The 26,261-nt window shown below is 39.6% G+C and overlaps 1 protein-coding gene across 5 annotated transcripts in view; it reads left to right on the top strand.

The window, feature by feature from the left end:
- Positions 1-26,261, top strand: part of SGMS2 (sphingomyelin synthase 2) — a 91,566-nt gene that overhangs the window by 36,483 nt on the left and 28,822 nt on the right. For 4 of the 5 annotated variants that reach the window (XM_065907375.1, XM_065907378.1, XM_065907376.1 and 1 more), the window contains one exon: positions 2,029-2,116. The exons of the other annotated variant lie outside the window; for it this stretch is intronic. The gene's annotated coding sequence lies outside the window, so the exon portion shown is untranslated. The remainder of the gene's footprint in view (positions 1-2,028; positions 2,117-26,261) is intronic. 5 annotated transcript variants of the gene reach the window in all.

Here is a 26,261-nt window from a genome sequence, read left to right as displayed (position 1 = left end):
AAATGAGCACAGAGTTGCTTACTTCCTATTATGGGCCTTACTGGAACATAGCATTTTTGACCAGTTGAAGTTTATTTCATCTGTACCCAGCATTTCAGATATACCTTTGTTCTTTAATTTTTATAACAACTTTATTGGGATATAATTTATAACCGTGAAATTCACCCTTTTAAAGAGTACAGTTCTTTTAGTATATTCACATACGTGTGCAGCCATTGCCTCTACCTAATTTTGGAACATTTACATCATCCCCCAAAGAAAGCACCTACCCACTGATATTCACTACCCACTCTCCTTTGCCTCCAGCCGCTGGCAGCACTCGTCTATGTCCTGTCTCTGTGGATTTTCCTCTTCTGCACATTTCACTCGTCTATGTCCTGTCTCTGTGGATTTTCCTCTTCTGCACATTTCATAGAAATGGAATCATGAAGTATGTGTGTGTTGTTAAGGTTCATCTGTGTTTTAGCATGTATCACCACTTCATTATTTTTTATTGCTAAATAATATTATATGGGTATAGAGCATTGTGTTCATCCATTCATCAGCTGGATGTTTGGATTGTTTCTGCTTTTCGGATGTTATGAATAATGCAGAATGAACATTTGTATACAAGGTTTTGTGTGAACTAGGGTTTTCATTTTTCTTGGATATATAACTAGGAGTGACACATTCATTCTTAAGTCTTTTCCAACAGTTGAGTATTTTGGGTGAAAGTGGGATCTCAGTTGAAAATCAGTTTCTAGTTGTGGATGCATATATGTCCTGTAATTGTTAAACATAGATTTTAATGATTTTGGTTGGGCATTTAAAGGATATATATACGTTAAATACTAAATCTGGTGTGTGTGTGTGTATATGTGTGTGTGTGTTGGGCTATACTCTTAGGATATAAGGTGGTTCTGTGAATTGTAAACCTCTGAAAAATGGTGTACATTTTACTTCTATCTACAAGTCAAATTTTAGTTAAAGTAAGTAGTTAGAGCACAGAGGAGTTTCAGGGCAGCAAAACTACTCTGATAGTTTAATGGTAGATACATGTCATTATACACGTGTCCAAGCACACAGGACGTACACTAGCAAGAGTGAACCTTAACTGTGAATTGTGGACTCTGGGTGAATCTAAAACTGCTCTAAAAAATAAAGTCTGTAAAAAAATCCATTAAAATATCATAGCAGTTGTACGTGTTGCAAGGGAATCGTTCACCGTTTTGTTGGAATGGGATGCATTTCGCACTCCGCAGCAGCCTGAGTTTCAGTGATACCGAGCGTCCTGGGTACTGGCGGCTCCTCGCCTGCTCTGGAAAGCCCTCAGGGACTGGCCTCTGGCCTCCGCACCTCTCTGCTCCCGGGTGTCAATGCCCCGTTGCCTTTGCATTCTCTGCATCTGCCTGGCTGATTCCTGCCTCAGGGTTTGAACCAACAGCTTCTGTGACCTGAAATACTTGACTTCCATGCCCCACCCCCTTCCCGTTATTATTAAGTCAATGCAAATATTGAGTTAGCCAAAAAGTTCATTCGGGTGTTCCCATTACATCGCCAGCCCAGTACTGTCTGCTCATTTCCTAACCACTAATCCCCAAGTCAGCCACGCCAGCCTCTCTGATTCTAACTTCTCTCAGGGCGTTTCTCACAGTCTTCTTATCTGCCGTTGAGCATCATGGGGGTGGGACTCTGCCTACCTCCCTTGCTCCACCTCTGAACAGTTCAGTCTGGTATTGTTAATGCTGGTGGGAAACACAAGCTGCCTTTCTCCTCCTGAAGTCCTGGTACCTGTTAGACCCAGCGTCCTCCCAGGGACTCTTCCAGGGGGTGGGAGGGCAGTATCCGAGAACTCATCATTTCACTCTCACTCCAAGAAAACCAGCAAAACATAACAAAGCGGACTCCTTACCCCCTCTCAGTGTCTATGCTCAGAGCTTTGTACTTTCCTCCTCTTTAATAAATCCAATTTGCTTGCTACCATGGGAAAAAAAAAAAAACCATAACAAAGCATGATTCTGACTTACACTCTCACTCTCTCTTTTACAGCTACCATCCTCTGCCCTTCCCACTCTTCATGGAAAGGATCTCTGACGAGACTGAACAGTGTTGACTGCCCCGAGGATCGCGGACCATGGTGGGATTTGTTGTTGTTGTTGTTGTTGTTGTTTAGTCGCTAAGTTGTGTCTGACTCTTTTGCAACCCCACGGACTGTAGCCCACTAGGCTCCTCTGTCCATGGGGCTCTCCAGGCAAAAATACTGGAGTGGATTGCCATTTCCTTTTCCAGGGTATCCTCATGACCCAGGGTTCAAACCCACGTCTCCTTCATTGGCAGGCAGATTGTTTACCAGGGAAGCCTGCAAACAGTAGGTTGGGTGCTTCCTGGTGCTAGATCACAAGGATGACTCGCATCTGCTGAATCTTGGATGCCTACTGGTTGTCCTGCAACTTCTCTGCTATCTTCGCTTTCCTAGTTAAGACATTTCAAAAATGCCTTAAGAAAAAAATGCCTTCACTTTGAGAATTTCTGTTTTGTCTTCAGGAGAGTCTTAGATTTCAAGCTGTTTCAGGTGTGTGGATGTTTCCTCATGTGTTGGATTGTTGTCTTAAATGACAGCAAGAGAAATAGAGGTGATACCAAAACTTCCTAACCTCTTTGCATGACTGCCCACAGACAGGGCACTCAGTCACTGCCTCAAGTGTGCTTTGAGAAAAATGAGTGGTCCTGAAAGTCTTCAGAGAACCATCAGTCAGCTGTGCAACTGTTTAACAACATTACTGAAATGATTACTAGCCAAGTTACTCTGTTTCTGTAGTATTTAAACTAAGGTGAAGAGATGTGGAAACTTTAGTTTGCTCTTGAACAGTCAAGAAAAACATAATGGAGAGAAATTTAATACCACAGCATAACCTCACCCTTTGTATTTTGTGCAGTGATTATTTTTTGAAAAAATCTACTTTCATGTAAGTAGCACATAGGGCTTCACGATTTTTTCATCTCATTAGCTCAATTAAAACCATTTATCTTTTTTTTAAAAAAGAGAGAGATGTGGTACTTGTACACATTCTTTGCCCACTGAGAAGAAAGGAAGTTTTCACGCGCTTGGTTGACACTGTGCAACTCAATCCACTGTCTGGAGTATTGGTAATTTGAATTGAATTCCTAGGATAGTTTTATTCTTGAAAGTAAAAATAGCAGTTGCATCTTTAATACAGAAGGGTTTCTCTTTCTTCTCTACAGCAATGGGCACCTTACAACTGGGGCTGTTTTTTCTGACGATAGCCATTCTTTATCATCATTACTCATTAGCGTCATGTTTGCCTAAGAAGTCTTCAGCCAAAGATGGACCCCAGGGCCATGTAATCCCAAGTTAATTAAAAATACATTTTTATGAGCATTTAAGTTGTTCAGCACAGCACTCTATAGGCTTACTTGTTTGTCTTCTGTAAAATTCAAACTAGTTCTAAGAATGTTGCTGGGATTAGAATGCCTATAATGGGCCAATGCTAGGAATGACAGCTATTTCTGAATATTTGACCACAGTAATATCTCTCCCTTTGTCTGATAGTGTCTTTCCCGTTGAAGCTGGGTAAAGAAAAGAATTCATTTGTTCAATAAATACTTACTGAATGATTTCTGTGTGCCAGGCGCTCATTTCAGTGTCGTGAATGCAGTGAACAAAGTAAAACCTCTGTTTTCATGGAGCTTTCTTTTAAAAGCCCCAAACATCCTCAGCAAACAAGTGGGAGAAAGGAGGCGCAGAGAACTGACTTGCTCTCAGATGTCCCTGGGGAAAGCTCCTTCAAAATGGCAGACAGACACAGGATGCAAAGGATAGAGCGGGAACCTGATTTGGAAAATAGGAGAAAGCCATCGTATAATGCTTTAGTTTTAACCACTGCAAAATAGAGAAGCTTATTAAAATAATAAACCCAAAAACCATGTGCCAGGGTGATTTGACCTAGGCTTAGGAAAGAAGGATTACTTTTCAAATATACCATTTTAAGTCATTTTTTTTCAGGTTTACAAATTCTGCCCCAATTCTGCCTTCACTGCCCTCGCCCAGCCTCAGTCTAACGCAGCTTTCCAGATTATCTCTATGCACAGTGTGAATTCATGTTTGCCCCATTCGTAAAATAGAAGATAGCAAACTACACTTCTGAGCAATGTATTTTTTTTCTCCTTATATATGTAGGAGGGTTTAGCAAATCAGTACAAAGAGAGCATCCTCCTCCTTTTTTTTTTCCACCTCGTCACAGAGTAGTCCATTGTATGGATGTACCGCAATTTAAATAGTGACCTATTGATGGAGATTTGGGTTGTAGCCAGTCCTTGCTCTTAAACAATGCCACAACAAATAACTTTGTGTGTAGGTTATTCTACATGTACACAATTATACGTGTATAAATTTGCCAAGTAGAATTGCAGATCATAAAGGATGTGTGTAATTTTGATAGCTGTCTTGTCAAATTGCCCCCCAAAGAAGGTTTATCTTATTCTCAACCCCTGCTAGAAATTTGTGAGACTAGCTGTTATTTGGGTCTGGATTGTCAGTCCAATAAATTCAATGGTTTCTCAGAGTTTCAGTTTAGGAGTACTATTCAATCAGAAATTTCAGTGGTATATTGTTTTTTAAAAGAAAGTGCTCAGAAATGTAAAGAAGGCTAGAATTCAGCTCTTTTTATTGTACAAAAAAGACACTAAAGGCCATCTTAGATCTTCTATTATGTAAGGTAAGTTTGTCCTTGTTGAAAATGCTACATTTTAAATACTGAAAATAATACAAGGTAAAAGTGCTTCTAGGCTCGTGATATACCTAGGTGACCTGCCAGGAGTAAGACCTTTCTTACATAGTTTGGTCCTGAATGATAGTTGATTGAACTAGGACAGTGTACAAAGATGAGCTGACACAGCAGGCCTGAGACTGCCCTTCTTAGAATCAGGGCTTGCAAGGTTAGCCCTTGACGGTGGCACGTGGTAACGTAGATTGGAGGGGGTTCCCACCACTTCCTGGTAAGAATGGCTCACCGTGCCTGAACTGTTTGTGCAAACAGTATTGGTTTCTGTTGAATACCTGCTTGCATTCCGGGAGTACAGAATTTAGGTATGTGCCTCGCAGAAGTTTCCTACGTGGCCAGTCCCGATAAAAACCCCAGACACTGAGTCACTAATGAGCTTCTCCGGTAGACGGTATTTTGCAGGTGTTGTCACAACTCCTTGCGGGAAATTAAACACCACCTGTGTGAATCTACTGGGAAAAGGCCCTTGGAAGCTTGCTCCTGGTCTCCTCTAGACTTTACCCCACATACCCTTATCCTTAGTTGATTTTGCTTTGCATCCCTTTGCTGTAACGAACAGCCATGAGTACGACTGTATACTGGGTCCTGTGAGTCCTAGTGAATCATCAAACTGGGAGTCTTGGGGACCCTGCCCCAAACAGCTTGGAAAGACTAACATTTTCTGTCTGTATTGGTATTAGTGGTGAGTGACACAGATATTTTTAGCATGCAATGAATTGACTTTGGTATTGTGTCTTGACATATAGTCTGTGTTCTATTGTAAGGTGTGTAATGCTTTAGATTTCTGTGATTTAGTGTTTATATCTAACAAATGGAGGCAACAAGATGGGTGCTGGGAAGGGAGAGTTTTATGTTTAATGGATGAGTCCACAGCTGGTTATTTGGTCTTCCCAGTGCCTATACTTAGGCTTAAAAACTTACTGCTTTAACTTTCTGTACTTTGGTTATTAGGTAAATGGACTTACTCAAATTCCTTTGGCTTCATAGCCACAGAATTTTAGCTAGCCAGTGTCATCCCTAAATATACTCTGATTCTGAAGCTTAACTGCAAATCAGTAGTCCTGGAAGCATCACTTAGGACAGCAGATCTTTGGCCAAATAGGACATAAGGCCTAAAGATGGAAATAAAGCTTATATTTGCTTTATTCTATTATATTAGCATTGTATTATATTAGCATACTGTTTTTGTATTATATTAACATCCTGTTTAAAATTTTTTGAAAGGAAAACTGATAAAAGTGTTAAACATAAGATTTATGTCTTTAAGCTACTTTAAAAAAGAAAAGAAATTAGATGGCTTCTGAAGGATGAAAAGGACAAAACAAAAGGCCACACAGTATCTGATATGTGTGCTTGTGTGTGGTTTTTTCAAAACACTTTCCCCCTTTGAATATTTCATGCATAACAATGACTAGGAGGAAAGGTGGTTCCATAAAGTATTAGGGAACTAGTAATAACCAGTGGAGAAATGTCATGAAATGCAATCCCAGGGTGTTTTATTCTAGAGTTTAGGTTCCTACAGTGACCTAGGCGTGGGTGCTAATTTATGCTTAAAGAGAAAGCTCAGAGAGGTGACCTCAGGCCGCCAGTGACATTGATTTATATTCATGGTGGCGTTTGAGGGTGAACCTCTTCAGTCCTAAAGCTAGTTGTGTTGTGGTACCACTTCTTTCAGGTTAAAAAGACAGATATGTGTAAAGGTGTAATAATGTTTCTGACCTGGAATGTGGCCCACCAAATGAGTCAACTCTCTGGTTGCCTGAAAAAAATTCCTTCTTGACTCTGAGGTCAGAATTAGTGACTCAGGGCTGTTTAGGAATGTGTTATATCAACTATGAATTCATGAGAGAATTTTATGGGGATGGCAGGTAAGTTCCATGACAGCCTATAATTCCAGTTCACTTGTATGTGTTAGAATCCTGTAATTGCTTTCTCTGTTAAAGCGTTTCTTCAGAACTCAGTAGAAGGAATAAAACAGGCTGTATTTCAGCTTCGAGGGGATCTGTTGATTCTGTGCACAGACTTGAATTGAAAGTGCCTCTCCCCCTTCCCCATGACATGAGAAAGAGCAGTGTCAAGGTTAAACATGAAATCAACAGTCTAGTGCTGGGAGGAGTTTGCACTGAATAAATATCTGTCCTTCGTCTGATGTACCTGTGCCTGGGTCACCTTCCTCCTGCCAAATACAAACAGGTTACCAGGCAACAGGAGTGATTCAGACCCTCTAAACACTTCACCCCAGTGACATGTCCATCGGCCAGATTTCCAGGAAGTGTCCCTCTTGTACGTCACTGGGGAGCTGGACAGACATCCACACAGGCACTGAAGGTACCAGATGACCCGGAGCTGGGCGCTGTGTTAGACAGTGGGGCCAGCTAACATCTGGGAAGATGCACCTCCTAGGACAAACACACTGTTATCTGTTAATACTGGTAACTGTGGGGAAGAAAACATGGAGGAATAAAAGGTGAAATCTCCCCAGAAGGACTCATGGGGAAGCATATCCACTGCTCTTAGGGGAAAAAAAAAGCCAGCACATTCCAAATTGTAAAAACAGATCAAGATCTCAGAAAATCTAGCATCGTGGCTAAGATTGCCTGGAATAAAATCTCAGCTCTCACCACTTGCTGGATTTCTGGGTTTCACTTCCTCATGCCTCACATGGAGGTGATAATGATACCTACTCCATAAGTGGTTGTGCATATTAACAAGCTAATATTGGGGAAGCTCCAATCACATCCTCCACCCTCCAGGCAACTCCCTAAGTAAGTGGTGGGGCGTGGTGGGCTGAGAGTGGGGAAAGGTAGAACTGTGTAGGAATGAAGGAACACCCAACAATAGGTGAGAACTTTTTAGGGATTTATCTATTCTTTTATCATGTTGAGAACTGCAATTATAGACACTGTAGCCCCATTTAAGAAACCTCTCCAAGGGTTTTCAGCATTTCTTACTTAGAAAATTATTTATATATCAAAAAACTACTACAGGATTAGGCGGGTGCAGGGGGATCTAATCATGGAGATTGGTTGGGAGTTTTCAGGGTATCTGAACCTATGTGTGTTTTTGCTTTACTATTTCTTTATACCTTATGTTTTATCCTCCTCTTTAAGATACATTATAATTAAAAATGCAGGGAACTTCCCTGACATTCCAGTGGTTAAGACTCTGCCTTTCCAATGCAGAGGGCATGAGTTCGATCCCTGGTCGGGAAGCTAAGATCTCCCATGGCCTTGTGGCACAGCCAAAAAATTAAATAAAAATAAAAATGTAGTCACACAGGGATTTCCCTTGTGGTTCAGTGGCTAAGACTCCACGCTCCCAATGCAGGGACCCAGGTTCAATCTCTGTTCAGAGAATTAGAGCCCACATGCCACAGCTAAGATTTTGCATGCAACAACTAAAGATCCTGCAAGCCATAGCTAAACTACCCCACATGCTGCAGCGAAAATTCAAGATCCTGCATGCCACAACTGAGACCAGGAGCAGCCAAATAAATAAACGATGTTTTTTAAAAATGCAGTCACACAAAGTAAAGCATTCTAAGTTGGGTGAAATTTTGGGGTCCTGTATCCCATATGGAAATTATAATTTTGCAGACATGTTGTTGAGTCCATTAGAAAAAGAAAGGTGCCTATGGTACTGTGGAGAAGGGTGCAACAGGGCTGGAGTCTCTCGGTGTGTGAGATGACACGTTCATTCACAGCCATTCTAGTGCCTCTGAACGCCAGGCACCTGGCCGGTGGCCGGCGACGTTGACGCACGTCAGACGTGAACCGTGCTTGCACCTCCTAAGCCAGCAGAGGGGATGCCCTGTGTAGGCTGCAAACTACAAACCCATAGGCTGGACGAAAGAAATGGGAGGAGCATTGGTAAAGCGAGAAAGTCCTGACATCAGATCCCAGTCTGAGCTTTTAAGCGTTCTTGAATTTATTTTTTGAGAGGAAAGCAGAATGTTAGCAGATTGGGTTGTGTTGCTGTACATTGGCCTACTAGCCCAGCAGTGGTTGAGTGATGGGAGAGAGTTGTGAAATTAGGAGTCATTCTTCTTCCTGAGTTTGCAGTCTGGTTCTGTCAGGTGGAGGAGTTTCCCAGGGAAGTATCCGCTGTGAAGTCAAGAGGAGAAACGAGATTAGAAGAGTGTCTCTCGGGGCTGGCTCAAGAGCTCATCCTCATAGTCCATAGTAGGACAGTAGTGTGTGTAAAGTGAAAGTGTTAGTCACTCAGTCGTGTCTGACTCCATGCGACCCCCTGGACTGTAGCCCACCAGGCTCCTCTGTCCCTGGGATTCTCCAGACAAGAATACTGGAGTGGGTTGCCATGCCCTTCTCCAGGGGATCTTCCTGACCCAGGGATAGAACCCTTGTCTCCTGCATTGCAAATAAATTCTTTACCATCTGAGCCACCAGGGAAGCAACCAAGGTTAGCTTTGGGATCTCTGTAAAAAGTAAGAGAAAAACCCACTTAACTCTATAAAGTTTCTCACTTTCCCTAAAGTCACACTATACAGTGCTTCATTCACTGAATTTTTCATTGAAGGTAGCTTTATTTTATATGCAGTCTTATACTTTGAATAATTTTCTGAGTGTAGCATGTTGACTTAGGATAAATGCTTTTAAGTTTGACTTGTTTTAAAGAGAACCGAAGTAATTAATTATTGAAGGATAGTTGATATACAATAATATGACATAAATTACAAGTGTACAGTATAGTGATTCACAATTTTTAAAGGTTACACTCCATTTATAGTTATAATAAAATATTGACTTTATTTTCTCTGTTATACAGTATATCCTTGTAGCTTATTTTATAACTGATAGCTTGTTGTTGTTGTTCAGTTGCTAAGTCATGTCCAACCATTTGCACCCCCGTGGACTGCAGCACACCAGGCTCCTCTGTCCTCCACTATCTCCCAGAGCTTGCTCAAACTCACGTCCATTGAGTCGGTGATCCTATCTAACCATCTCATCCTCTGGTGCCCCCTTCTCCTTTTGCCTTCAGTCTTTACCAGCATCAGGGTCTTTTCCAATGAGTTGGTTCAGGTGGCCAAACTACTGGAGCATCACCTTCAGTGACAGTCATTCCAATGACTATTCAGTGTTGATTTCTTTTAGGGTTAATTCCCATTAATTTAGATTCTCAGTCTTTCATCAGAAATGTTTATGTTATTTGATGGAAAACTTTATTACCCATTATTCATAAAAGGTTACTGAACATACATAACTTCTTTTCAAAAACAGAGGAAGCCATAAATGTCTCAAATGATTCAAATAAATTTTGGAGTTCACTTATTTTGTTTATTTTGTCTGTTTGTTGCAAAAATGTTTGCAGTAGGAATTTGTTATCTTGATTACTAAAGTTCTAACCAAATACATTACCTCACTTATTGAGGGTGCAGATTTGAGCTTAGTAATTTTCACCTTAGCCAACACATTTCCTTGCCTTCCCTTATGTTCCAATGATTTATTTAATCAAAAGTTAAGGAAACATTGTTTACATGTTTGTTTCAAAGCAGCACACTAGCCTTTGGAGGTCTCTGTTTTCATTCTTTCAATGCACTGATCAACTGGTGCGCTTGGGTAAAGTCACACCTGAATGCTGGAACTCCCCCTCCGCTGATGACGTGATTCCTGTTGCCTAAAAAGTCCTTCCCCCTAGCCCAGTAAATTCAAGGACCGGCGCAAATACTGGTCCAGCTTCCTTTAACACCAAGTCACCTGTAGAAAAGTTAATCATTCCTTTCTCTGTGCTTCTCTGTACTCCTACAACACTAGGTGTTTCCAGTGTAATTAGATGAAGGAAGTCTTTTTTTTCTGCCTCTTTATTTTTTTTTATTTTGCTTTAAAGTTTTTATTTTGAATTGGTGTGTAGCCAATTAGCAATGTTGTGGTATTTACAGGTGAACAAGGAAAGGACTCAGCCATATATATACATGTATCCAATCCCCCTCAAACCTCATAACATTGAGTAGAGTTCCATGTGCTATATACAATAGGTCCTTGTAGATGAAGGAAACATTTCTTAAAAGCTTACTATATGCTGTGCATCAGAGGTTTTCTTTTCTTTTTTTTTTTTTTTGCGTCAAGGAGTTTATATCATGGGGGTCAGAACATGCTGCCCTAAACTACGGCATGGGTGCTCAGCTGAGTCTGACTCTGTGACCCCGTGGACTGTAGCCCTCCAGGCTCCTCTGTCCATGGGAGTCCCCGGGAAGAACACTGGAGTGGGCTGCCATTCCCTTCTCCAGGGGATCTTCCCACCTCCGGTGGGCTCTTTGCCGCTGAGCCACCTGGGGAGCCCTGGGGTTTTCTTTTGCCGCTAGCTCTTTTGTCCCTGCCACTTCCACAGCTAGATATTTGCCAAGCATCTAATTCTCATTTGAAAGCTTCATGATTATTAAATATAATGTTTAAGTAATTCTGTGCATTTTCTTACTACTGAAATCTTTGCACTAAAGTCTTCTTTGACTTCCAGAACACCATTTATAAGAGGTTTAGTAATTGCATAGGAATATACAGTCAAAAGGCAAAGTAAAAAATGGTGAAATTATCAGACGCAAAGCACCCCAGAGGTAAAGGTTGGTTTCTGTCATGACAAGCTGGAGTTGTAAGCTGGCATTGGTGTCTCAGTGGGGACTTGAAGAAAGGGTGCACTAGATTTTGTAACCTCCCTGGATGGTGAGTACAGTGTTTGTCGATTTCTGTGTCCAGGAACTGTAGCAGGAAAGATTTCTTGGCATATATGTAAGCATGAAGGTGGGAGTAAAAGGAGATTTGGGCTGCTGAAAAATTATATGGAAAGCGGATGTTGCATGGGAAGGGAACATTAAGCATTAAACATTAACAGAAATTAAGCAACTCTGTCTGGAAACAGGATTTAGGGAAAGGGAAAAAAGTGAGTCTCAAAGTGGGTCTGAAAATGAAGGCAGAAGCCAGATTATGAAGGTCCTTTTAAGCAGTGTTACCCGATAGAAGGACACACCAGCATCTAAGAAGCAGTCCAGAGAAAAAAGATAATTAGGGAAAGGTGATCTGACCAGATATTTGTTATTAAGGAAATAAAATTTATTTTATTTACCTATAATGGCATTAGTTTTTCTTTCTTTTCTTTTTTTTTTTTAGAGTTAGCCTCAAGGACGCATACTGAAATATTTACAAGTGAAATGATGTTTGGAATTCTTTCCCAAAAAAAAAAAAAAAAAAACAACTCAGGGTAGAGGATAGTTGAAATAGATTTCCCATGATGATCATGGTAACTGAAGAGGCTTGCTATACTATTCTCTCTGCTTTTAATAAAAAATTTGAAACATTTCTATTATAACTTTTTTTTATTTTTAAGTGAAAATAAGCAATGGGCTTTGACCAGTAGAAGCCATTCAAGGGCTTTAAAGGAGCCAGTAAAGCAGGAAATGGACTGGGAACAAAACCAGAGAGGGAGGGAGTGCTGCGTTAAGTACTCCCACAGTGACTGTCTGTGGGACTCCAGTTTTGCCTTGTGCAAGATTACTCATGTCTTCTTCGTAGCCTGTTCTCGATTGTCCACTTCCTCTAAATAGCAATACTTTCACTTTTTATCCAGCAGTCCAGAGTACTAGTAGGGCTCTATATACCTAGTATCCAACTCGGCTTTCTTTTTATTTTTTATTTTATTTTTTGGCTGTGCCACACAGCATGCGGAATCTTATTTCCCCAACTAAGGATAGAACCTGGGCCCGCTGCAGTGGAAGTACGGAGTCTTAACCACTGAACCACCAGAGAAGTCCCAGCTTTTATCACTATTAAAAAATATTTTTTAATGTGTCTTTCTGGTAGATAAATTTAATCCATTAGAAATTTGTTGTGGCTATCGATATGTTTGGACTCATTCATGCTTTATATAAGGAAAGGTGTTTGTGAGCTAAACTAAGCTAAAGAGATAAGAAGTGAGATAGATTCAGGATTAAAGTGGATGGGATGTGGGCTGACTGCCTGGAGAGCAGAGGAGGGAATTTGAAGCTAAGAGGATCACTAAGGTTTTATTTATCCTGTAAATAACCCCCCCGCATGCATGCTCAGTCATGTCCGACTCTTTGTGATCCCATGGACTGTAGCCCGCCAGGCTCCTCCGTCCATGAGAATTCCCAGGCAAGAATACTGGAGTGGATTGCCATTTCCTTTTCCAGGGGAATCTTTCCAACCCAGAGATCAAACCCAGGGATCAGACCCACGTCCCCTGCATTGCGGGCGGATTATTTACCGCTAAGCCACAGGGAAGGTCCCCCCACCCACAAATGAAATTCACTCATGTCCTTTAAAGATACCCCTAATCAACCCATCATCCCTTTTGACATTCTTAAGATTTGCCTCTAAAGTATAGAAACATATTAACTGGAATGTCATTTTTACTCTTGTTCAGTACAAGCCTTGGAAATGGGCTCCCACTTTTCTAATATCTTTATTACTGCATATTATGCTACAGGAGATGTTAGAAGAAAAAAACCAAGACAAAACCAAAAAACCTTCAAAATCAGAATATGAAAAACGTCTAGACTGTTACTTTGCTTCAGTTTTTAAAAAATATTTTAGGGCTTCCCTGATAGCTCAATTAGTAAAGAATCTGCCTGCAATGTGGGAGACCCTGGATTGATTCCTGGGTTGGGAAGATCTGCTGGAGAAGGGATAGGCTACCCACTCCAGTATTCTTAGGCTTCCCTGGTAAAGAATCAGCTGGTTCAGCTGGTAAAGAATCCACCTGCAATGGGGGAGACCTAGGTTCAATCCCTGGGTTGAGAAGATCCGGACATGACTGAGCAACTTTCACTTTCACTTTGGTAGCATGTTTTTAAAAGACAATTTCAAATGAGTAATCTTTATGTAGAATCATCAATGAAAATTGCATTTAATGGAAATAAGATTATATATGGAATTACATCTTTTAGTTTCCGGATGCTAATTGAGCATTGAGTTTATAGCGTTTCCTGACTGCTTTTTAGCATGAGGTTCGGGTTTAGAGACAATGCTTTTAATCATCCTGTGTTTTTTCTAAACCTGCTTCACTCTGTAGAAAACAGTCTGACCATAGTTCATTCCCAAGGATAGACTAGTGCTAAACTGAATAGAATTATTTTCTATTCATTACTGATCTGTGGAGCTTGGCATTTAAAAAAGAAGACTTCTACATTTAAAAAATTGTTTTCAGTTTTCATCTGTGTACCCTAGACATTTAAAGTTTCTAAGATATATATATATATATATATATATATATATATATGTCTTCCCTCGTCTCCCATTTTATGTTCATTATTTGAATTTTCTTTTGACTTTCACTTCTATCTGATACACGGTTTTACTAAACTTCAAATGTGTCTGAGGCTCTTCTCTAATTTATAAAAGTTGTTTTTATTGCTCATTCATCTTTTTAAGTGGCTTCTGGGTAGAAGGAGGGAAGGTAGGAGTTACTTAATCAAAAATCTCTTGAGGACAGGAGCCAGCCTTCTGCTACCGTTCTGAGCACTTATAGCCGAAATCCACACAGAACAGAAAGCCAGAAATAATTCTCTGTTCTAATTGGCCAGCCATTCATCTGCCTCATCTAAGCTTTCAGCAGTGCAGACAACATTTACTATATATCTAACCCTCAAGTATTGCTTATCTTGAGACTGGTCACCGTTTTCATTAAATAGCTTTATAAGTTTTTTGATATCTGTAGTTTCTCTCCTACTTATTTAAGATGAAATATAATTTCTGCAGCAAAACTCAAATTGAGTTCTGAATCCTTATTGGCTATATGACAGCTTCAACTTTTCTGTTCCTACATAATATTTTTGTTTTTAATCTTCCTGTGTTTACAATATCGCATCTTTAACCTTTTCTTCTTAAAAGTCCCATGTGGGTTAAATCTTTCTTTAAAGAGTATACTGGGGTGGTCAGTTTTTTAAAAGTCCATTATGACCAAGATAACTAGAATACTTTACACATATATACATTGTTTTAATCTATTAGAAATGGAAAAGAACTCAAAGGCAAAAATCTACAATTGAGTATGTAGGGGAGCATCTTCAGTGGAATTCCTTTTTAGTTTCAAGAAGTTTTATTTGTACAAGTTTCTAGAAGCTGTTTACTGTGATGAGTCTCAGCAAGTTGAAACATAGGTGTTCTTGATATTCATTTGACTTGATGGGGTACTGATTTTTTCCCCACATGATGAGTATTCATTTAAAAATTTAAAATTGAATATTGCTTCATAAGCTTGGTGATCTTACTTTAAACATCCCTCTTATTTTATTTCTATTCATAGCACTTGAAATTTTTTTATTGCCGTTGTAGTACAACATTAGCAGAATTTAACCTCCATGAAAGAAGTGACTTTTAAAAAACTGCTGTGTCCCTACAACAGACCCTAATACAGAGTATGTACTCACTAAATATTGTTGAATTTGCAATTATCTTTGCTCTTAGGCAATAGAAGCAAAATATGCTGCTTACTTATTTTTTCAACACAAAAAGGTAAAAAGTGAAGTAAATGTTCCATATAATATCACCTTTCTAGTAACTACATAGTTTATTTATGCATAGCACAGTTTTCCCCCACGGTAAAAAATTGTGCTATATATATACCATTTTGTAACTTTCTTCACCTAACATTGTATTAGTATGATGGTATTTTATTGTATGGGCTTCCCTGGTGGCTCAGGGGTAAAGAACCCACCTGCCAATGCAGGAGATATGGTTCTATCCCTGGTTTGGGAAGATCCCCTGGAGGAGAAAATGGCACCCGACTCCTGTATTCTTGCTTGGGAGATCCCATGAACAGAGGAGCCTGGTGGGCTATAGTACGTGGGGTTGCAGAGAATCATATATGACTTAGTGACTGAACAGCAACAATTTTATTGTACAGATAATATTTATAATATAACTAGTCCCATCTTGATGGATAATGTGATTTGAGTTGTATAGGTTCAGAATCACTGATCTGCAATTTCAAAATCTAAACTTCTAAAAATAAAAGGCGCTTCAGTCCCTCCTTCCCTCCTCCTCTTGATAACCCAAGTCGGTGTCAATATATCCCTGTGTCTCATTCAGATATATTAATGTTTGAGTGTCTGGTGTTTTCCAGATCCAGCAAGGTGGTCGTGGTGAGCCTCGTGACCTAATATGTGCTCTGTGTATGTGCTCAGTCACTCAGTCGTGTCCGACTCGTTGCAGCCCCGTGGACTGTAGCCCAGCAGGCTCCTCTGTCCGTGAGATTCTCCAGGCAAGAATATGGAGTGGGTTGCCATTCCCTTCTTCAGTGGATCTTCCTGACCCAGGGGTCAAACCCGGGTCTCTTGCATTGCAGCTGGATTCTTTCTGTCTGAGCCACCCGAGAAGCCCACAACAAACCCAAACTCCACCAAGTATCAGGAAAAAGATTTTCAAACGTGCTTAAATACACAGGCTTCCTAAAACATTTGTGGTGCACAAAAATTACCAAAGTTCACCCAGAGGGCTTGGAGATTTGTTAAATGACTGGCTGGTTTTCTTTTGTGAGAGAATGAATGACATCCATTATATGGAAATTTATAAAGCAGTCTTCACCCTTCTTGGGAATAAACCCTGCAGAAGATATCACACTTTAGTACAGTGAAGTCTCTTTTTGAAAGTTGAACACTAAGTAAAGACTAATTTAATTGTGTGTTTACTTCAAGTTAGGATTGTAACATCCAAAATGTCACTGGTTTACCAGGCTTTCTCTACAGCAGCAATACTGCAGACTTGTCCAAAATGCAAACATATACTTTAAAAAAATTTTTATTTGGCTGTACCAGGATTTAGTTGCAGCATTTAAACTCTTAGTTGCAGCTTGTGGGAACTAGTTCCCTGACCAGGAATCGAACCCGGAACCCCTGCATTGGGAGCACAGAGTCTTAGCCACTCAACCACCATGGAAGTCCCTAAACATATGCTTTTTATTGCAGTTAATTGAGGCTGAGTGAAGACATGAAATAAAGATTTCAGTGGATAAATATTTCTGTGAAAATAGCAGCAACAACTATACATGGTTTCCGATACTTTTAGCTGTTAGTATAAAATGACACAGTGGTAATGAAAATATTTCTAAATGTGGATTATCCACAGATGTAGGAAGGAAAAAAATCTCACACTCCTACCACTTGAGCAACCATTCTTAATATTTTAGTGTGCTTGTGCTCTGGCTTTTCTGCAGATGCATTTTTTGCATACTTGAAATTATACAAAACAAAACACCTTTTTAAAGAACAGAAGCACATTTTCCCTGTTAACTCTGTCAATACTCTTATCGTTAAAATAACCATTAGCATTTTCCTGATTATTTGTTGTTGTTGTTCAGTTGCTAAGCTGTGTCCGACTCTTTGCGACCCCATGGACTGACGCACTCCAGGCTTCCTTCCTTCACTATCTCCTGGAGTTTTCTCAAATTCATGTCCATGAGTCAGTGATGCTATCTAACCAACAGTAACCAATGTGGAAAATTAGAAAATGCAATCCAAAATAAAGAAAAAAATTAAAATCACCCATAAATTCATTAAGCAGTATTAATATATGGTGTATTTTCTTCAGACTTTTAAAAATATATATGTAACATACATCTTTACATCGCTGAAATCATATTGTATTTTCCTCATCATTAAAATCTTAATATGATACTTATAAACTGAAAATACAGTTGTATCTATTAATAGATATATGGGTGAATACTTCTGTCACAGAAAATTTGGAGAAAGTAGGCAAGTGCCAAAGGAAAAAAAAAAAAATTGATAAGTCCCACAACCAACAGTAACACCTTACCTTCTTTAGAGTGTGTTTTTTAACTTGTTTTTTTTTTTAATGTCATGCATTTAAATTTTTATGAAAATAAAATATGATGCTGTTTTTTAAACAGAAACTATAATATATTTCAGTCATGTCTGACTTTGCAACCCCATGGACTATAGCCTGCCAGGCTCCTCTGTCCATGGCTTTTTCCAGGCAAGAATACAGAAGTGGGTTACCATTACTTTCTCCAGGGGATCTTCCCGACCCAGGGATTGAACCCGATCTTCCGCACTGCAGACTTTTTACTGTCTGAGCTACCAGGGAAGCCCTAATGTTTTTCTTGAATCCTTCAAAATAGCTGCTGTAGACATTTAGGTTGCTTTAATGTTTAGCCAAATATATTTTTGGATAATGTTTTTTTCTGTATTTAAAACTGTTCCAAAATAAATTCTCAGTAGTAGTTAATATGTCAAGTAGTGTAAACATTTTTAAAACTCATGTGCTTCAAAAGAGAGATTTTCATAAAAATTGTACAATTTATGATCCTTGTATTTTTTATGCTTCTTTCTGATTACAGCTTAAATTACATTTTAATAGGCTTTGTTTCAAGGTAACTTTCCAGTGTTCTTATCCACAGGTTACAATAGAGTAGAAGCTTGTGTATTTAAATCTGTCAGTGAGACATTCTGTAGGAAATTTTTGTTATAAGTAATTGGAAGACACTTAGTCATAGGAATTCTTTTCTTAGGATTTGTCAGAGGAGGTGTAGAAGATAAGGAAATGAACTCTGGCTATGAGATGGAGCCTCAGAATTTTATCTTCTACTCCTGTTTCCTTTCCTGATCATTCTTCACTCACTGCATGGATAAACCAGCAGAAATCATTCTCCGTTTCTCTTGTCTCTTTCCAAGTTCTTCTAGTGGCCTCTGAGGGTGTATTTTAGGGGTTGGGTTCATCAAATCACCTGCCCTTACTGCAAAGATTGTGGAAATGAAAAGCCGATTTAATATGCAAAGAAAGAAAGATGAAAGTCAAGGCCCTACGTGAGAGCCTTGATTAAACAGATCATCATAATTAAAGGATTTTACATGTCACTTGTAGTGAATCTGTCTATAATGAATAATATAGCCAGATATAGATAGAATATAGATCATATAAATACATGCTAAATGATATATTTTTGTTTATTTACATATGATAACTAACCATTTCTGCTAAATAGACTATCTGATTGTTTCATATGCTGACTCAATTGTGGTTGTATTTACTATTGCTCAGGGCTTCCCACGTGGCTCAGCTGGTAAAGAATCCGCCCGCAATGTGGGAGACCTGGGTTCGATCCCTGGGTTGGGAAGATCCCCTGGAGAAGGGAAAGGTTGCCCGCTCCAGTATTCTGGCCTGGAGAATCCCATGGACTGTATAGTTCGTGGGATCACAAAGAGTCAGACACGACTGAGCGACTTTCACTCACTCACTCCCAGGTGGCTCAGATGGTGAAGAACCTGCCAGCAATGCAGGAGACCCAGGTTAAACCCCCCGGGTTGGGAAGACCCCCTGGAGGAGAGCAGGGCCACACCCTCCAGTATTCTCGCCTGGAGAATTCCATGGATGGAGGAGCCTGGCAGGTTGTAGTCGGTGGGGTTGCGAAGAGTTGAACTCGACTGGGCGACTAACACTTTCACTTTTCTTCCTTTACTATTGCTCAGATAGAAATGTTTCGGTAAAGGCAGTCCCCATACTTTCAGTTATGTTACTGTTTAACAGTGTCAATGCCCCCTTCACCCCCATCCCTACCACACTTCTTTGGTTTTTTCTCCACCTCCTTGGAGCTCTCCTGGTTTTTTTTTTTTTTTTCTCTCCTGGTTTTGATGAAGAGGACTGATGCTCACTCACCTCCAGGGCTGCTCTGCACTCCCCGAGCTATAAGTGCCCTTTTATGGGACACACTCTGGGCCCCTAGAAGCCATTTGAATCAGCTCTGCTGTCTATACGTTTCTATATTGTCTTTCTCTTTTCAGGGTTCCTTGTAAAAACTCTGACTCATTTTCTTGTATCTTTCTTTCCAAACTCTTTTCTCTCTTTTTCTAATTATCTCCTGGAGGGACAGCTTGGGTATGGAACAAAATTTCCCATGTTATGGTATTTCTAAGAGAAAGACAAAATAGAACTGTGTATTCTGTTCTGGATCTTTGTTTAAGGGGAACAGGCAGTTGGCTAAGGGTCAAGGATCACTACAAAACCAAAGGTGTGTAGATAGTCACTCAGATATGGTCTTTATCATGCCAACAGCCACCTATGCTTTGTGGTGGAGGGTTCAAACTCCATACAGGGAATATTTAGTAGAACAGGCAACAGAAGACACATTTGTTGATGAGACTTTGCAACTTTGTGAACCAGCACAGTTGGTCACAAAAGGAAATTAAACTCCTGAGCGAGCCTACTCTCTGTCTTGAGAGAGAAGTGCCTCAAAACGTTTTGACAACAGCTGAAGATTCCTGGATCGTTTGTTCTTGCTAAAGACATTGAGGTTTACCTCTGAACAGCCTCATTTTCCTTAGCAGATCATGTCTGTTGGCAGTTATTCTGAATATCCAAGTATTTACTAATATTTCCTAAAATAGTTTTTAAATGCTATGATGTATAAACCAAACGTCTTTTTATTTTCAAGTGAGTTTTTTTTTTTTAATATGCAAACTTCTGGTGAAAAAGAAATAAATATTTTGTGACAGTCTCTTCTTTTCCTTCATTTATTAGGATAAGTAAAAATTCAATAGGTAAATACTTTAGAGATCTGTTTCAAATTCCAATTTTAACATTCACTTGTGTCCCTCACACTTGTTGAAAGTGGCGTTTGTTAGACTCAGGATTTCCATCTTTTAAGTTATTCTTGCTGCCTTTTCTCCATGTGTGCCATTCCTTGTGTTGGAGTTATTTGCAGAAGCCAAAGCCAAGGTTGGAAACATTGGTCAAATAAGTGCTTTTGAGCAAGAAATAATTTATTGAAATACAACATAGTAGTTTAAGTTCTGGAAGCCAGGTGTAGTGACCTTAATGGCTTTGGAGAAAGTATTCCTTTTTATAGCCTCATACCATTTGAAAGCAGTGGCTTACTCAGCTAGTCATGCAAAAGAACCTTTTTGTGGTTGGCATAAGAGAATGAGAAATGAAGGCTTTATACAGACTTCTCTTGGCTCTTCCATGCCTCCTTTCCTCTCCTACTTTTTCCTTCCCTTATATGAAACTGTGCTCTGCCTTGAGGATGCCAGATGGGCTGCAGCACACGACTTGAAGAGCTGTCTAGCCTTCCTGCTCTCTTCGCCCTCTGCCAAAGCCTGGAGAACACACACCTCAACTGCAGCAAGCAGATGGAACTAACCTGCTGAGGGTGCAGACTCCAGAACCTCCCTTTTCCTTCATTTTTCAGTGTTTTAATTCTTGCTAACAGGAAGTGTTCCCCTTTGTCTCTGAGGTTGTTTTAAGCTATTTCTTGTTTTGTTGACACAGTGCAGTAAGCAGAAATATAGTAACAAGGAACCCATTGTATTTTAAATACATATTGAAATGTCTGATTCTAGACTTTAGACCTCTACAAGGAAATTGTGTTCAAGTGTACCTAGGTGCCATTCCTACAGCAGCCCTGGGGATTGAGTAAGCTTCCTGTTCTTAGGCATTTGCCTCTGTTTACGACTATAAAATGTGCTAACCACAGCCCCAGGTTAAATGTTTGTCCTGAAGTTTCGCCTTTGCCTCCACCCTAGAGCAGGATTATTTAACTCCTTCCTGTAGATTCTTGCTTAAAGATGACTTCACTCAAATCTCTGAGTGCTAGGACTTTCTTCTAATGTACTTGTAAACATTAAGCAAAGTTCCAAGATGTCACCTTTTTTGAATACTCATTTGAATAGCCTGTTAATATTATTTTATGCAAACTTTTTGAAATTGTATAAAACAAACACCAAGTTTGGTCACAACATGGTAAAGGGAGAAATCAAAAGGTATATTTTAAAATAATCTGAAAGGCATGTAGTAAAGGAGCTTTATTAAAGGAAAGAGTTATGAAATTATTTTGAAGAAACTTCTTTTTTTCCTTCTCATGGTTTTCCTAGAGTAAGAGACTACGCTTCCAAATCTAGAAACTTTGTTGTTGATGTTGACGAAGAAATATGCTGTTGACTTTGTGATCTATTTATTTATTTAGAATGAGATCTCTAATATGGTTTAGAAAATATATGTTTTAGACAGTATAATGTTAAGCTGTTAGACCCAGCTTCTGCTTTGCTTTCAGACCAGCCACTGTTAGAAGAAAATGTAAGTTCCACTATCTTTTGAAAATATTAAATGAAATGTGGTTTTTTATGATTTTTAAAAACCTCTCACTTGAGTAGGTAATCTGTGCAGACTCCTACTACAGAGTAATAATTATTAAAACCTATGGGAATCAGTTTCTAGGTGTGTAAATCTTTGGGGTATATATGGAAGCTAGATATGAAGAAGCAGATAATTATCACTGTTGTTCAGTTAGGCTGTTAGAGTTAACCTTTCTGATACAGCCCCCAGGGTGTTTCTACTAAACCTGCGACTTTTGTTTGACCATTAAACAGGGAGCAGGTGGTACCAGTTAGCGCGGAATAATTCTCTGACCAAACACCTTTTGGACAGGGTTGCTTGGAAATTAATAGAATCACAGCTCAGGTTGTTAAAGGTACAAACGTCTGTTTATATTATCAGGAAAGTCTTTTGCTTGCCTGCTGCAGTGGATGTAAGCATTTTACCAGAAATACCAGACTTCCACCCTCTTTACTTCTCCAGGGTTGTAGGTTTATCATGCTGGCTGTAAATACATAAAGGGATGGGAAGTAGAAGTTTCCTGCCTTGGTCTTTCTTCTAAACCCTGCAAACACGCAGGCAAAGGAGGGAGGAATCACCTGGAAAGCCCCTCCTCACCTTCCAGAAATTCTCTCAACTCCTAGATGTATCAGCAATGGAGGCGGGGAAAGGGGCTTGGGGCAGACATCATCCAGTATCTGGGAGAAACCTGTGTTCCCCCAATCTACCCCTTAACTCTGAGAACCTCTGCTTTAGAGTATATCCCCAAGAAACAGAAGGGATTATTTAAAATATTCCCTAGCTTCGGACCTTGTTTTATAGCCCTCTTCTATCTTCAGGGTCTCATCTGTCTGTCTGTCTGATTACTTATCTAATCTGTCCATCTACTTGCTCATTCTTTTATTTATGCATTTGTTTATTCATTTTCCTTGTTACCACATGGTCTACATTGTACCAGGGATTGTTAAAATTGTTTTTCCCTGGGACTCCACCTCTCTTTAAGATTCCTCTCCTGGAATTGGAGCTAATCTTTGGAATTCTCCAGATGAACAAGGACTAGAAGACAAGATTGAAAACATCCTATGGAACACTCTGCACAGCAGATTTTAGTGAAGGTACTTTATTCTATCCAACTTAGTGACATCAGAAACAGTCACTGCTGGCCGAGTGCGGCGCCGCCCTGTGGACAGACCCCAGATGATCACTTCTTGTGAAATACTCCGAGTCCAAATTGTTGTCAAATTTGCACAGCTAATATTTGTTCTGTGTCAATAAATATTCATTTCAACAAGTATTAAACTACTCGCCAGTTAAAGTGACCGATTTTTTTTAAACAGTGAGAAAGAAAACAGACCCTCACTTTTTCCCCTTGAGATCCAACTCATAGTATATTTTGATGAATTCTGTTAGAAAACCCATCTGTTTTTTGTCACTTCGTCTTATTTACTTACAAGTTTATTTTTAGAGCACAGTTTACACAAATTTTGTTAAACAGTTTTCATTTTATTTGCTGGTTCTTGATCCTGTCTGTAGAAAACTTTAAAATGTATGTTATTTCATGCTAAGAAAGTGCTCAGCTGGTAAATAACAACACTTTAAAGGGATATGTGAGCCTGGAATATATAATAACAGAACATGGGTTAGTCTTTGGTTTCTAATTCTTTAGAAACTATGTGTCTTGATGGGCTATAGCTTTTTTTTTTTTTAAGTAAAGTTTAATTGAGTTATGACTTTCATCCTATAAAATTTATGTGTTTTAAGCATATAATTCAATGATTTTTAGTAAATTTACAGAATTGTGCAACCACCACCATGATATAATTTTAGAACCTTTCCATCACCCCAAAAAGAAAATGGCAGCCTATTTGCAGTCTCTCTCCATTCCCACCAGCAACCACTATTGATAGGCTGAGTCTTCCTCTTATAATAACTAGTTACAGAACTAAAGTAACTAGTCTATCTTAGTGTGGGATAGCAAATTAGTACCAGAAATCAAAATGTTTATTCTCTACCCAATTCAGAATTACAGTCTCCCTGTATTCAGAATTACGTAGCTGCTTTTTCAATTCTTGTCTTTTAAATTAAGTCTTTTTTTCCCAGTCCATTCTCAGAATAGTGTCACAAAGCCACCTTCCAGGCCTGCCTCTTTCCCTGATTTAAATCTGTCACACTTACACAGATGTGGGGCCTGTAAGGGTCTGGCAAGGATGTTTTTCCATGTAACTTTTGTCGGGGAAGTATTTCACAAATATACATGATCTTTTTTTTTTTTTTTTTTAATTAAATAGTGGGTCTTTTTTCCAGTTTTCAAGAACTTGTTAGTGAAAATATTTAGCAAGTTTTATGGGCATTTCTGGAGTAGAATGCCTTGACTCATAAGGCACCCTTGTTTCTGTAATCATACCATCTAACACCTATCCATTTTAGGCAGGAGGATTTTTACAAGTAAATTAAGCTCTAAGAAAGTTAGTAAGGAAAAGCTAAGATGTCTTGGTCTCTGAAAAAACTTTTATAGGCGTAAAATTTCTTAGCTAAACTGGGATCCTATTAACATAGCAATATATCTATATTATAAATTTAATATAATGGTGTGTTACAGTAATTATAATTAAAAGGGAAATATGGGTAACAGGGAAATACTTTACAGGCTCCTCCCTTTTCCCCTCAAGAGAGGTGATTTATGTATTAAATTTTTTTCTAAGTTTATATTAGTTTTTTCAAAATTATAAAGATTTTAAAATGCCTATATTATCTGGAGACTTTTCTATGTGTGCATCTCTCCTTTTCTTTAAAAAAAAACTTGTAATTGATGGTCTCGATCTTTTCCACTGACTATATTCTTGACTTCTATGACAGAACAGGGACTCCTGTGATCAAATTCCTGGTTCAGATCCGAGCTCTGCCACTTCCTCCCCATCTGGCCTTGAGCATTTCCCATGATCTCAATTTCTTCTCTTTAAAATATTTCCTGGGATTTCCCTGGTGGTCCCGTGGTTGAGAAAACCGCCTTGCAGTGCAGGGTAGGTTCGGTAGGTTCGCTCTCTGGTCGGGGAACTAAGATCCCACGTGGCCCGGAGCAACTAAGCCCGGATGCTGCCTGTGCATGTTGGAGTCACTGGCCGCAGCCCCTGAGCCCGCCTGCCCTCACTGGAGAGCCCGTGTGCCATGCTGAGAGATCCCGAGTGAGTCAAGGGAGAGCCGTGTGCCCCGGCTCAGGCCCGACACAGCTAAATAAATAAACATTTGAAAGGATTTCCTAATGTTGTCCTAGGGTTAATTATATAATAGACAAAGCAGAGTACCTGACACATATTTGGGAAATATTATATTGTGTCCACTTTATTCTACAACTTGGCTTTTTCATGGCTTTATGGTGACAGTTGGGTTTCTTTTTCTTTTTTTAATTTTATCGATTGATTGATTTCCGTGCCAGGTTTTGGTTGCTGCACGGGCTACTCTCTAATTGTCGTGTTTGGGCTTCTCACTGTTGTGGAATGCAGGCTCCAGGGTGCGCAGGCTTCAGTGGTTGCCCATGTGAGCTCAGTAGTTGCAGCTCCCAGGCTCCAGAGTACAAGTTCAGTAATTGTGGGACAGGGCCTTAGTTGCTCTGCAGCATGTGGGATTTTCCAGGATCAGGGATCGAACCTGTGTCTCCTATATTGGAAGGCAGCCTCTTTACCCTGAACCACCAGGGAAGCCCCTGGGTTTTCTTTTTCAAGGGCTGGTAGAGCTTTAGTAGTCATCAGTAGAGTCATTTAGTCATTTAGTCATTAGAGTCACATAGTCATTTAGTAGAGTCATCAGCTCTTTTGTTTCCATTGGTCATTCAACTCTGTTTCAGGACCTTGTTTTTCTTAAGCCTTTAAAAAGCAACATCTAAATCTCATTCCTAGTTGCAGTTGTGGATGTTAGCAACACATTCTCTTTGGTCAGTGTTTAACATCCATCTTCAACAGATTACATCTTTTTAAACATTGAAACCCACATATAGACTTCAATAAGTTTCCTTAATTTTTAAACTATATTCACACATTTAATACATCGTATCTTTTTAACCACTCCAAATGTACAACCAGATCAACATACAGCTTTAACAAGCAAAGTGCTTCTTAGCCTGTTGACTGGAGCTCATGTCTGTGCTTAGACTCCTCTGTGGGAATGCTGGCCGCGAGCCTCAGATCAGAGCTGGGAGTGAGTCATGAGCCTCACACTTGCACCTTTCTTCAAGCCTTGAGCCTCTGTCACATTACTCCTTTTCCATTTTTGGTAGACCATAACCTCTGATAGCAATTACTGAGGCAAGAATACTGGAGTGGGTTGCCACGCTCTCCCCCAGGGGATCTTCCCATCCCAGGGATCGAACCCAGGTCTCCCGCATTGCGGGCAGATTCTTTACCATCTGAGC

Source organism: Muntiacus reevesi, chromosome 16 (genome assembly GCF_963930625.1).
Source record: "Muntiacus reevesi chromosome 16, mMunRee1.1, whole genome shotgun sequence".
NCBI classification, from domain to species: domain Eukaryota; kingdom Metazoa; phylum Chordata; class Mammalia; order Artiodactyla; family Cervidae; genus Muntiacus; species Muntiacus reevesi.
This window is presented reverse-complemented; position numbering and strand designations above follow the sequence as displayed.